This window comes from Diachasma alloeum, unplaced genomic scaffold, assembly GCF_001412515.2.
Source record: "Diachasma alloeum isolate Michigan unplaced genomic scaffold, Dall2.0 Dall_scaffold_00305, whole genome shotgun sequence".
Taxonomy (NCBI): Eukaryota; Metazoa; Arthropoda; class Insecta; order Hymenoptera; family Braconidae; genus Diachasma; species Diachasma alloeum.
This window is the reverse complement of record NW_021680444.1, coordinates 42,289-52,351: the sequence shown is the minus strand read 5'-3', so window position 1 is coordinate 52,351 and position 10,063 is coordinate 42,289.

Genomic DNA, 10,063 nt, shown 5'->3' with positions numbered 1-10,063 from the left:
AGAACGACCGGGATTACAGGATCTCATACACGGGGTACGTATTTATGGTGAGTGGAGCCGTGTTTTCTTGGAAGTCGAGGAAGTAATCTGCTCCTAGGCTTTCAACAATAGAGTACGTGGCTTTGTCAGAGGCGTCTCGGGAAGTAGTATATTTGAGGAATCTGATGCTGGAGATGGGATTAAATGTTTTGTCTGATGTTACTGTCGGGTGTGACAATCGTGGAGCGAGGCTGATAGCAAAGAATGCTGGTTTGCACGCGAGGACCAAGCATAGTGCTTTAAAGTATCATTTTGTACGTCATTTGATTGCAGGAAAGAGGGTAAAGCTGTTGTACGTGCCTACGAATCAAATGCCGGCTGAAATTCTGACGAAACTGCTACCAGGTCCAAGTCACACGAGGGGTATGGATGCAACCAGGCTGAAGGAGTGTTGGAGTGCGTCGCTTAAGAAGGGCGTGTGGGATGATGGTCAAATCGCGCACGAGTCTTTCTGGGTTATCGACTGCGAATATATGTTTCGTACTGTTACTACACTTTCGATGAAATTATCCTTCTTCTCTCATGAGCTATCGTATGAAGAGGTTGTTCTCCTTTCGCTTAGAATGAACTCTCTATGTATTTGTCTAAAATATAACTTTCATTAATTATGTACTCACAGGTTTTTCACTGTTGCCGATCTCCTGACCTCTAATACATTCAGGGACCGAAAACTCAGGAGCTGGGATGGAATCAATCCTCGGAACTAAATATCTTCAAATAGCACCAATATCGTCGAATACCTCGTGCCGATACGCACACAATTTTTCCAATGAGCTCAAGCGTAAGGAACAGGTCTATAGCACGTCCAAACGAGAAGTGTCGACACGTACGATGCTAACTCAGGTGCTCCCTCCAATTCCAATGTCGGAACACCTCATTGGTCCGTGACGACTGCAACACATTCTCCCATTGGCTATCAGGCCCAACCGTTCTGACAACTTTCCCTCGTGCTCGTTATCAATACAACGGCATGAGTCCTCATCTGCTCCATCTGAATCCATTTCCAGATTCCCCTAGGGAAAACCCCATATAGCATCAAAGTTCCTAGACGGTCGCCATGTTCCCCAGCTTTAGCTCCATCCGCTAGCATCGCCACTCGGTTGTCCACCGAAGCTCCCTCCACCGCGGGAACTCGTTAGCCATTTAAGTGCTGGTGACTACCCATGTAGTCATGAGATCTTCCCAAGGATAATCCTCACCTCCAACACCACAGTCCCAGGACTCCATATCCCTCGATGGAAACCGTAGATCCATAGATATTGGCTCGATACAAGATAAGCACATAAATAAATTAAAAAACCAAAGTAAGAAAAAGAACTACAAATCGACTCTTGCTTCACTGGTAAAAGTGACTTCTCGTCTGGAGGCGGAAAATTCACCGTTGAACAGTCGAACAAAAATAACACGTTACAGCTTATATTGTGCAAAAACCCGATGGTATCACTGTTGAGTGTTGTAAAATAAAGGGTGCGCGTTTAAATGTCGGAAATCGAAAGAAAATTAATTTCCAAATCGTACGAGAACTTGTCGAAGGTACAAACGAATCTTTTCGTTTAGATTACACTGGTAAAACCACAAATTCTTCATTTTTTTAAAACCGACAATTTTTTTAAAAAGCGCGCCTTTGTAAGCATTGTATTTAAAAAAAAAATATTTTTTCTCAGCAAAAAAAAAATTCAGAAAAAATTGTATTGTTCCTCACAAAAAAAATTGAAAATATACCGAGTAACCATTTCAATGCGTTGTTACAGAACAATGCTCGAGTACTTATTAATGAATAGTTGTTTCTGGGAAATCGAAAAAAGTGCAGAAATAAGGAAGAGCGCCAAGTTCATGAAGTTGACCTTGTCATGTTGAAAAGCCACATAACTTTTCATAACATCTAGAAACAATTTCAGCTTTTTCCTATAGTCAGCTTGTACTGTTGCAAATTTTATAAGTTTGAACTCGTCAATGCCAACTCAATATTGTCTATTCTTGTGAGTTACGGAGTGGGTACGACCATAAAAAGTGGGGTTATCAACACCAAGTCAATAGAAAAGAGTGTCAATACGAGTGCTTCTTTAAGAAAAAAAATTGTTCAGAAAATTCTCAGGACCAACGTACTTGGCGCGGTTTTTTATCTTAATGCGGATCCTTATTTGGGAGTCTATTGTTCGAGCTTTGAGATCCACTTTGGGACTCAGAAATTGCTTTGAAGCATACTATACCTTACTAGGTACTCAAATCTTTAGATAGTCAATTGTGTGATTGTGTTGGATGGAATTGCTAGATAGTTTAAGTTAATGCCTTAACTTTATTCTTTTCCATTTTCAAATATTTTCATTGTCATGAATAGAAATTACATTAATTAAGGTAGTGATCGCCAGGTAGTTATCGGCATTTGCGACATAAAAGCATGGAGAAGGTTCATTTATTGCAAGGTTTATTTTGCGACAAATCTCCGCAATGAGTGTTTCCAAAAACCGCGCCAAGTACGTTGATCCTGAGAATTTTTTGAACAATTTTGTTCTTAAAGAAACACTCGTATTGACACTCTTTCTCATTGACTTTGTGTTGATAACCACACTTTTTATGGTCGTACCCCCTCCGCAACTCACAGGAACAGACAATATTGAGTTGGCATTGATGAGTATCAAACTTATAAAATTTGCAACAGTACAAGCCGACTGTAGGAAAAAGCTGAAATTGTTTCTAGATGTTATGAAAATTTCTGTGGTTTTTCTAAATGACAAGTTCAACTTCATAAATTTGACGCTCTTGCTTATTTCTGCACTTTTTTCAATTTCCCAGAAACAACTATCCATAAATAAGTACTCGGGCGTTTTTCCACAACAACGCATTGAAATGCTTACTCGGCATTTTTTCAATTTTTTTTGTGAGAAACAATACAATTTTTTGTGAAATTTTCTTTTGCTGAGAAACAAAATTTTTTTTGGAAAAAATACAATGCCTACAAAGACGCACTTAACCGGTTTTTTCAACAAAAAAATTTTTTTTTTTGTTTTCGGGGGATTTCAATTCTTTTTCCAAACCGAGTGACTCACGTCACAAGGAAAGACTCCAGATAATATGCAATATTATTTGGATTTAGTTTGTTCCAAGAACAAAATATCAATATCCTTGGAGTTTCTTGGCCATCGCCTTTTGGCAATGTTTAAATCATCGACATGCATACACTCGCTTGTTTACCTTTCAAGATATCGAGTACATTCAATAGTGAAGTGGTGAACCGGGTTAAATTGATTTTGACTTTTGGCCAGTTTTAATTAGTATATCTCGGAACCTAAGGGAGATAGAAAATTTTTTCTCATGATCTTATTTGTAACCCTCGACAGGCTCTACAAAAAAGGTCATGACAAAATTTTTGTGAATTGAGAATTCACAACCAAAGAAATTGAGTCGTCGAGTTTTTCAAAAATATCTCAAAAACTATGGGAAATAGCGAATTTTTACGAAAATTACGGGGCGGGGGAGGGCCGAGTATGTGTATTGAGAATTCACAACCAAAAAAAATGAGTCGGTGAGTTTTTCGCAAATATCTCTAGAACTAAAAGAGGTAGCGAATTTTTACTGCAAAATTGGGAAAAAATTTTATCCAAAAATGAGGGGGTAAGGCGTAAAATACACCGAGAATTCAATACACCTTCCCCACCCCCCTAATTTTTTAATGAAAATTCGCTATCTGCTTAAGTTTCGGAGATATTTTTGAAAAAATAGACCGACTCAATTTTTTCAATTGCGAATTCCACCCCTGCTCACCCCCGCCGCCAAATTTTCGTTAAAATTCGCTATCTTCGTAGGTTTCGGAGATATTTTTGTATAACCTCAACGATAACCCACCCTTTCATAAAACACCCCTCTTTGCAAAACCCTCCACTTTACAACCCCCACACCGGACATCTCAACCCCCGTTTTGCAAAATTCCCCCTCAAAAATTCAAAAGATTTTCTAGCTTTTGGAAAATATTTTTTTTTTCTAAAATCAAGTATATTTTGGTTTAACATTGATCCCCATGATCAATAATTTTAAACGATTTTCTTCTAAAACTTTTTCTAAAGTTAATCCACTTTTTTCCTCTGTGCAACTGCAATTTTTTTCATATTTTACAACGGTATTTACATATATTTGTTAAGGAATTAATACAATTATCAAATTATTTCACAGACCGGCAGTGGAATTCTCAGTACGATGAATTTCATAATGCCAATTATTTGTTTTACCACGCGAGTAACTACTACCTGTACTTGCGTCGGCAGTACATATACTAAAATTGGAACGATACAGAGAAGATTGGCGTCAATGAAAGTTTTGGGGCAGGCATCTACCGTCCGAAAGATGGCTTCGGAGAGAGTTTTCCGCTAGGCCATTATTCAACCATCTTTCAAGCAGAGATGCTGGGCATACTTAAGTGTGCAGAGTATCTGAACGCGAGAGACACAAAAAAGATGAAAATATTCATCTGCAGTGACAGCCAGGCGGCGATACACGCCCTGGAAAAACCCACTACAGAGTCACAGGTGGTGTGGGAATGCATGCAGGCATTGGACACACTGGGTAAAAACAACCGGGTCACCGTAACCTGGGTGCCAGGTCACCATGGGATTCTGGGTAATGAAGAGGCAGATAGGCTGGCCAAGGAGGGTACAGAAAGTGTGCCCTCACACGGCCTGCTTGGCATGCCCTTCGCAGTGGGAAAAACTCTTATTAAAGATCATTTCCAGCGGGATCATGTCAGGCGTTGGGAGAAAGTTGCGACCTGCAGACAAGCGAAACTGCTTATGAGAGGGCAACTAAGAGTTAGGATCAGAAAGCTTCTGGAGCTGCACAGAGCAGATCTGAGGGTAGCAGTAGGGCTCCTTACGGGTCATACAGCTCTCAGAACTCATCTGTTCAAGATGAAACTTGCAGAACAAGAAGACTGCAGACTGTGCGGAGGCGATAATGAGGGCGTCATCCACATTTTATGTGAATGCCCCCTATTAGCACACCGTCACTATAAAATCTGGGGCCAGGCTTTCCTGAAACCAGAGGACTTACAATTAGCGGCTGTCACCAGCCTTATTAGCCTAGTGAGAAACACAGGGCTGGGGCTGTGTGACTGACCGAAACTAAGGCGGAAGTGACAAAAGATCGTATGATTTAGGTGACTCTGGGCGCTTTACGTGACCAGCCGCACTTTTTCTATTCTTCTTCTTCTACATAATAGTCTTGCTAAAAAAGAAAGAATTGTGATAATAATCAGCCTTCTTCTAACAAACGCAAAATAATGGATTGACTCGAAACATTTAGTCCTGACAATAATACATTATCGAGTAACTCGGCTACAAAGTGGAGTCATCAAATTCCTCAAATGGTAATGGTAAAATATTCGCTAATCCCGAAATACTCGAGAATTCCGAGAACTGGGGGAACGGTATGCGAATCCCCGTGAGAGTGACAGAGAGAGGACATAAACCCAGCGGTATACGTACAACGTACTGCGGGAAACGAAAAATCCGATAAAACTAAACTCGCCGTGGCGGAAATTCCGTAGAGTCAAATTCGGAGAACCCAGAGTCAAATTGCTCGGGAAGTTCTAGAGAAGCCCATGAAATCGAAATTATAATTTTTGGATCATTGGGAGCCACTCCGGGTTGCTTTACATCCGGAGGGAAATTTTAACGATGGAACACTCGCGGGAAGCGAGAGCCGCAGCTTGTAGGCGCGGATGAGCGTTAGCGGGGTGTCGTGAGGGGGAAGCATTCGTGGGGAATGCTCGAGCCTCTCTACGCAATTTATACGTAGAGGGAGATACAGATACACCTCGCCATAGGAGCGAGGGAGAGAGAAATAGCCCAAGTCGAAAATCTTCAGAATTCGATGGGGAAAATTTATAATGAGTCCACTAGAGACAAAACACCCTCACCGAAACCGAAAATTACCTCAAAAATATGGCCGAGATAACCCGGAAGTCGCGATGATAGGACACGGTAGCGACCCGATTCGGGTGGAATAACCGATTAAAAATCGGGGTGACTCACGGATAAAAATCCAGAATATTCGTTAAATCCCCAAAAATGGTAAATTAGGATACCGAACGAGGGATTGTGCGGAGGTTAACCACGTGTACTCCACGTGGCTGAGATCACGAGACAAAATCCACCACGAGGGGGAGGAACCGACGTCTTTATCAATGCCTCGGATAAGACTCAATTTCCACCGCAAAACTCACGTTATTTCGATGTTTAGTGGTCCTCTTTCCCTTTCAGACCATCCTGGATCCCCACAGCTCCTCAAAGAAAAACGATAATCCGTGTGGGCACAATTACGTCGTGATGGCACACTGAAAAATTCACACGCGATGAGTTTGTGACGGTCAACGCGAAACTAACTGCCCTGGGTCGCTGTCACGGGCACTAACCGTAGCGCGAATTCCAGCCAACAGAGGCGGGTTCTGATTGGCGGAGACTTTGGTACATCAAGCGTGGGCTTCGATGGCGCTACCAAATGATTTCGGGGAATTCAAAAGCGAAAATACTCAACTCTAATTATTCTCTACGTAACTTTATAAGATAAAATGATGATTAATCTGGGCCGAACTGGTGGACGTTCGGAAAATTACCGAGGATTTTTGGCGCCTCCTACGGGTAGGTTCACCTGGATTCACGGGGTTAAAAGACTAATACTCCTAACTAATTTCTCCAAATTTCCCAAAACTCCGAGGCAACCTGGCAATTCACGGGATACAAGGGTTGCACATGTTCCACGTGACCTTCCATCGAAAAACTAAAACGTAACCAGTTAACCCCCGTAAAATCCATTATAATTTGGAGCGCCGGCATTTCAGCTGGACCTAATCGATTTACCGTAGGATAAACGATAGGGTGGCTCCCATAAAGGTTATCGGATGACTCTAAAATTCGGCCCTTCTTCACGTTAACCCTATGGGCCATCAAAAACGCGTAATTACAGATCTTTATTAATCGGTGATGAAACGAAACCGCAAAAATACTAAATGGAGTCGCAAAGCAAGCGAAAAATGACCACGCTTAAACGGGAAAACAAGACTCGATTATCCCATGGATAATCGGAAAAATGACCACGCCGGAGTGGGAAACAAAACCCTAATTTCTCTCTCTCTTACTCTCTACTCACGATCCGTCTCTGAGTGTCGCCGGAGGCTGATGTTCTCAGGTTATGGTGGTGTTTCTAACGAACATCCCCACATGTTCGTTACATCTTCCATAAAAATGTTTGCTATGATGGGAGAAATGCGTGAACCCATTGCTGCTCCGAATGGAAGTCAGGCAGTGTTTAACCAGAGGGAAGAGTTTGGGTGGGATTTTTTGGGATTTTTTGATAATTTTAAGAGTGTCTGGAATAGGTACATTGGTGAACAGGGACTCCACATCAAAGCTAACCAAAAGATCTCCTGGACTAGTTTGAATGTGAGACAGTTTGTTCACGAAGTCTTGGGAGTTTCTGATGTGGGAACTATTCTGACCCACGAGTGCTTGGAGTGGTTTGGTCAGATATTTTCTTACTATTGGACGAGGGGGGATAGTCTCTTTGTGAATTTTTGGGAGAACATAAAGTCTGGGAGAGAAGGATTTTCGAGGACTAAGGATTTTTTGAGTTTCGGAAGAGAGATCAGCTTCCTTCAGAAGTTTCACCGCCTTCCTCTCCATGACTGAGGTTGGATCCTTGTTGAGCTTTATATATATATATCCAAATTGATCAAAGTGACTTTGATTTTATCAGAATAAGCTTTCTTGTCCATGACCACAGTCGGATTACCTTTGTCTGCTGGAAGGATGACAATATTGCCATTCTTCTTAAGACTAAGTAAAGCTGAGCGTTCCTCCCTACTAATATTTTGTTTGGGAGGTTTCGCTTTGTGGAGGATGTTGGACAGCTTTCTTCTGATCTCATTGTCAGTCTCCGAAGGCAGGTGGAAGATGGCCGTTTCCGCCTGGCTGATGATCTCTTCGGTGGGAATTTTGGTTGGGGCCACAGTGAAATTATGTCCTTTCGCCAAAATGGATACCTGGGCCTCTGTTAGTGAGAAACTGCTGAGATTCTTGACTGTATGTGTCAGGACTTTCGGCTTCGAAGGAGGGACCAGTTTCTCAAACTTCGCCTTCTGCTTTTTGTTCTCAACTCGGCGGACTGGAGAGCTTGTTCATATGTAATACGATCAAGCGTGCTCCATAACTCCGGTTCCAGAGAACTTGAAAGAATCAGATGAAGTTTGAGAATCTGTTGGTGTTCGGTTTTTCACCGAATTGTTTTTCCTCACACACATGCACACTCACGCACACTCGCTCGTCTCGCATGCTTGCATGGCTTCCCACGACTGACCTGCGCAACCGCCTTAAATGACCGGTGGCCTGTCACCTCTGACATCTGAGGCGCCACTTGATGGACAGGTGTCCACTGAACGCCGCCATTTAAAGTGGGACACGTTTGGACCCTCGATGATTGACACCTGCCACCTTGTGGTCCTTTAATCGGCCTCATTTGCATTTCGGCCATCGTACAGGGTACTTAGCTTTCCCCGAATTGCTCTGTTATTTGGATTGAGTTCCGCATCTAATTGCTCTGCGTTTTAAGTTCTGCGAGCTGTTTAATAATATTGTGACCCGCGCTAATGTTCTTGACCTTTTCAATTAACTAAATCAACACGTGTAAATAGTGACATTTTATTTAGATTAAATTGACTGAGCAGATCATCCTGCACGTGTGATGATTTGTGGAACTTCTCCCGCTCTCGTTAAAATCTATTTAAATCTCCCCCATCGCTCTCAAATTCTGCTAAAATCAGATCCGGCATCGAACAGTTGGGAAGTCCAAGCTAGGATGTTCTTGGTTGCACAGATTCTTTCCCAGATCAATCTTAGTGAGGCTTGTCGGAGAATCAACATCGCCTGCTGAGATGGAAAAGGGTTCTTCAATTGATAGCATTTCAGTACCACTTGATGGTCACGGCACCTTTTTAAAAATGCTAGAGAGCACAGATGGATGTGCAAAGACTTCCTAAGCTTAGTAAACAAGTTTACAGAGCCAAGGATAGCCCCCTCCGTGGAGGCTTTTAATTTGAGTTTTGAGGCTTTCACGGCCAATATTATTATTCATTATGATGGCTTCCGGATGGATGCCGCGTCTAGATTCAGCTTTTTGCCGACGTTTCGCAAATATTTCAGTCTGCATCATCAGGGCTGGGTTGCTCCGATACTGAAGCTCCCCGTTGTAAGGAAGTCCTTATATACCCCCTGACCCCTGGAGGGGGTAGGTAGAGTGGTGGGGGGTATCCCAGCCAATCAAGATGTTTTTAATTGATCAGCTGGTTAATTAAACTCAAATTAAACGCCTACACGGAAGGGCTATCCTTGGCTCTGTAAACTTGTTTACTAAGCTTAGGAAGTCTTTGCACATCCATCTGTGCTCTCTAGCATTTTTAAAAAGGTGCCGTGACCATCAGCTGGTTAATTAAACTCAAATTAAACGCCTACACGGAAGGGCTATCCTTGGCTCTGTAAACTTGTTTACTAAGCTTAGGAAGTCTTTGCACATCCATCTGTGCTCTCTAGCATTTTTAAAAAGGTGCCGTGACCATCAGCTGGTTAATTAAACTCAAATTAAACGCCTACACGGAAGGGCTATCCTTGGCTCTGTAAACTTGTTTACTAAGCTTAGGAAGTCTTTGCACATCCATCTGTGCTCTCTAGCATTTTTAAAAAGGTGCCGTGACCATCAGCTGGTTAATTAAACACATCTTGATTGTCTGGGATACCCCCACCACTCTACCCACCCCCTCCAGGGGTCAGGGGGTATATAAGGACTTCCTTACCACGGGGAGCTTCAGTATCGGAGCAACCTGGCCCTGATGATGCAGACTGAAATGTTTGCGAAACGTCGGCCAAAAGCTGAATCTAGACGCGGCATCCATCCAGAAGACATCATAATGAATAATAACATCGGCTGCGAAAGCCTCCAAACTCAAATTAAACGCCTCCACGGAGGGGCCATCCTTGGCTCTGGA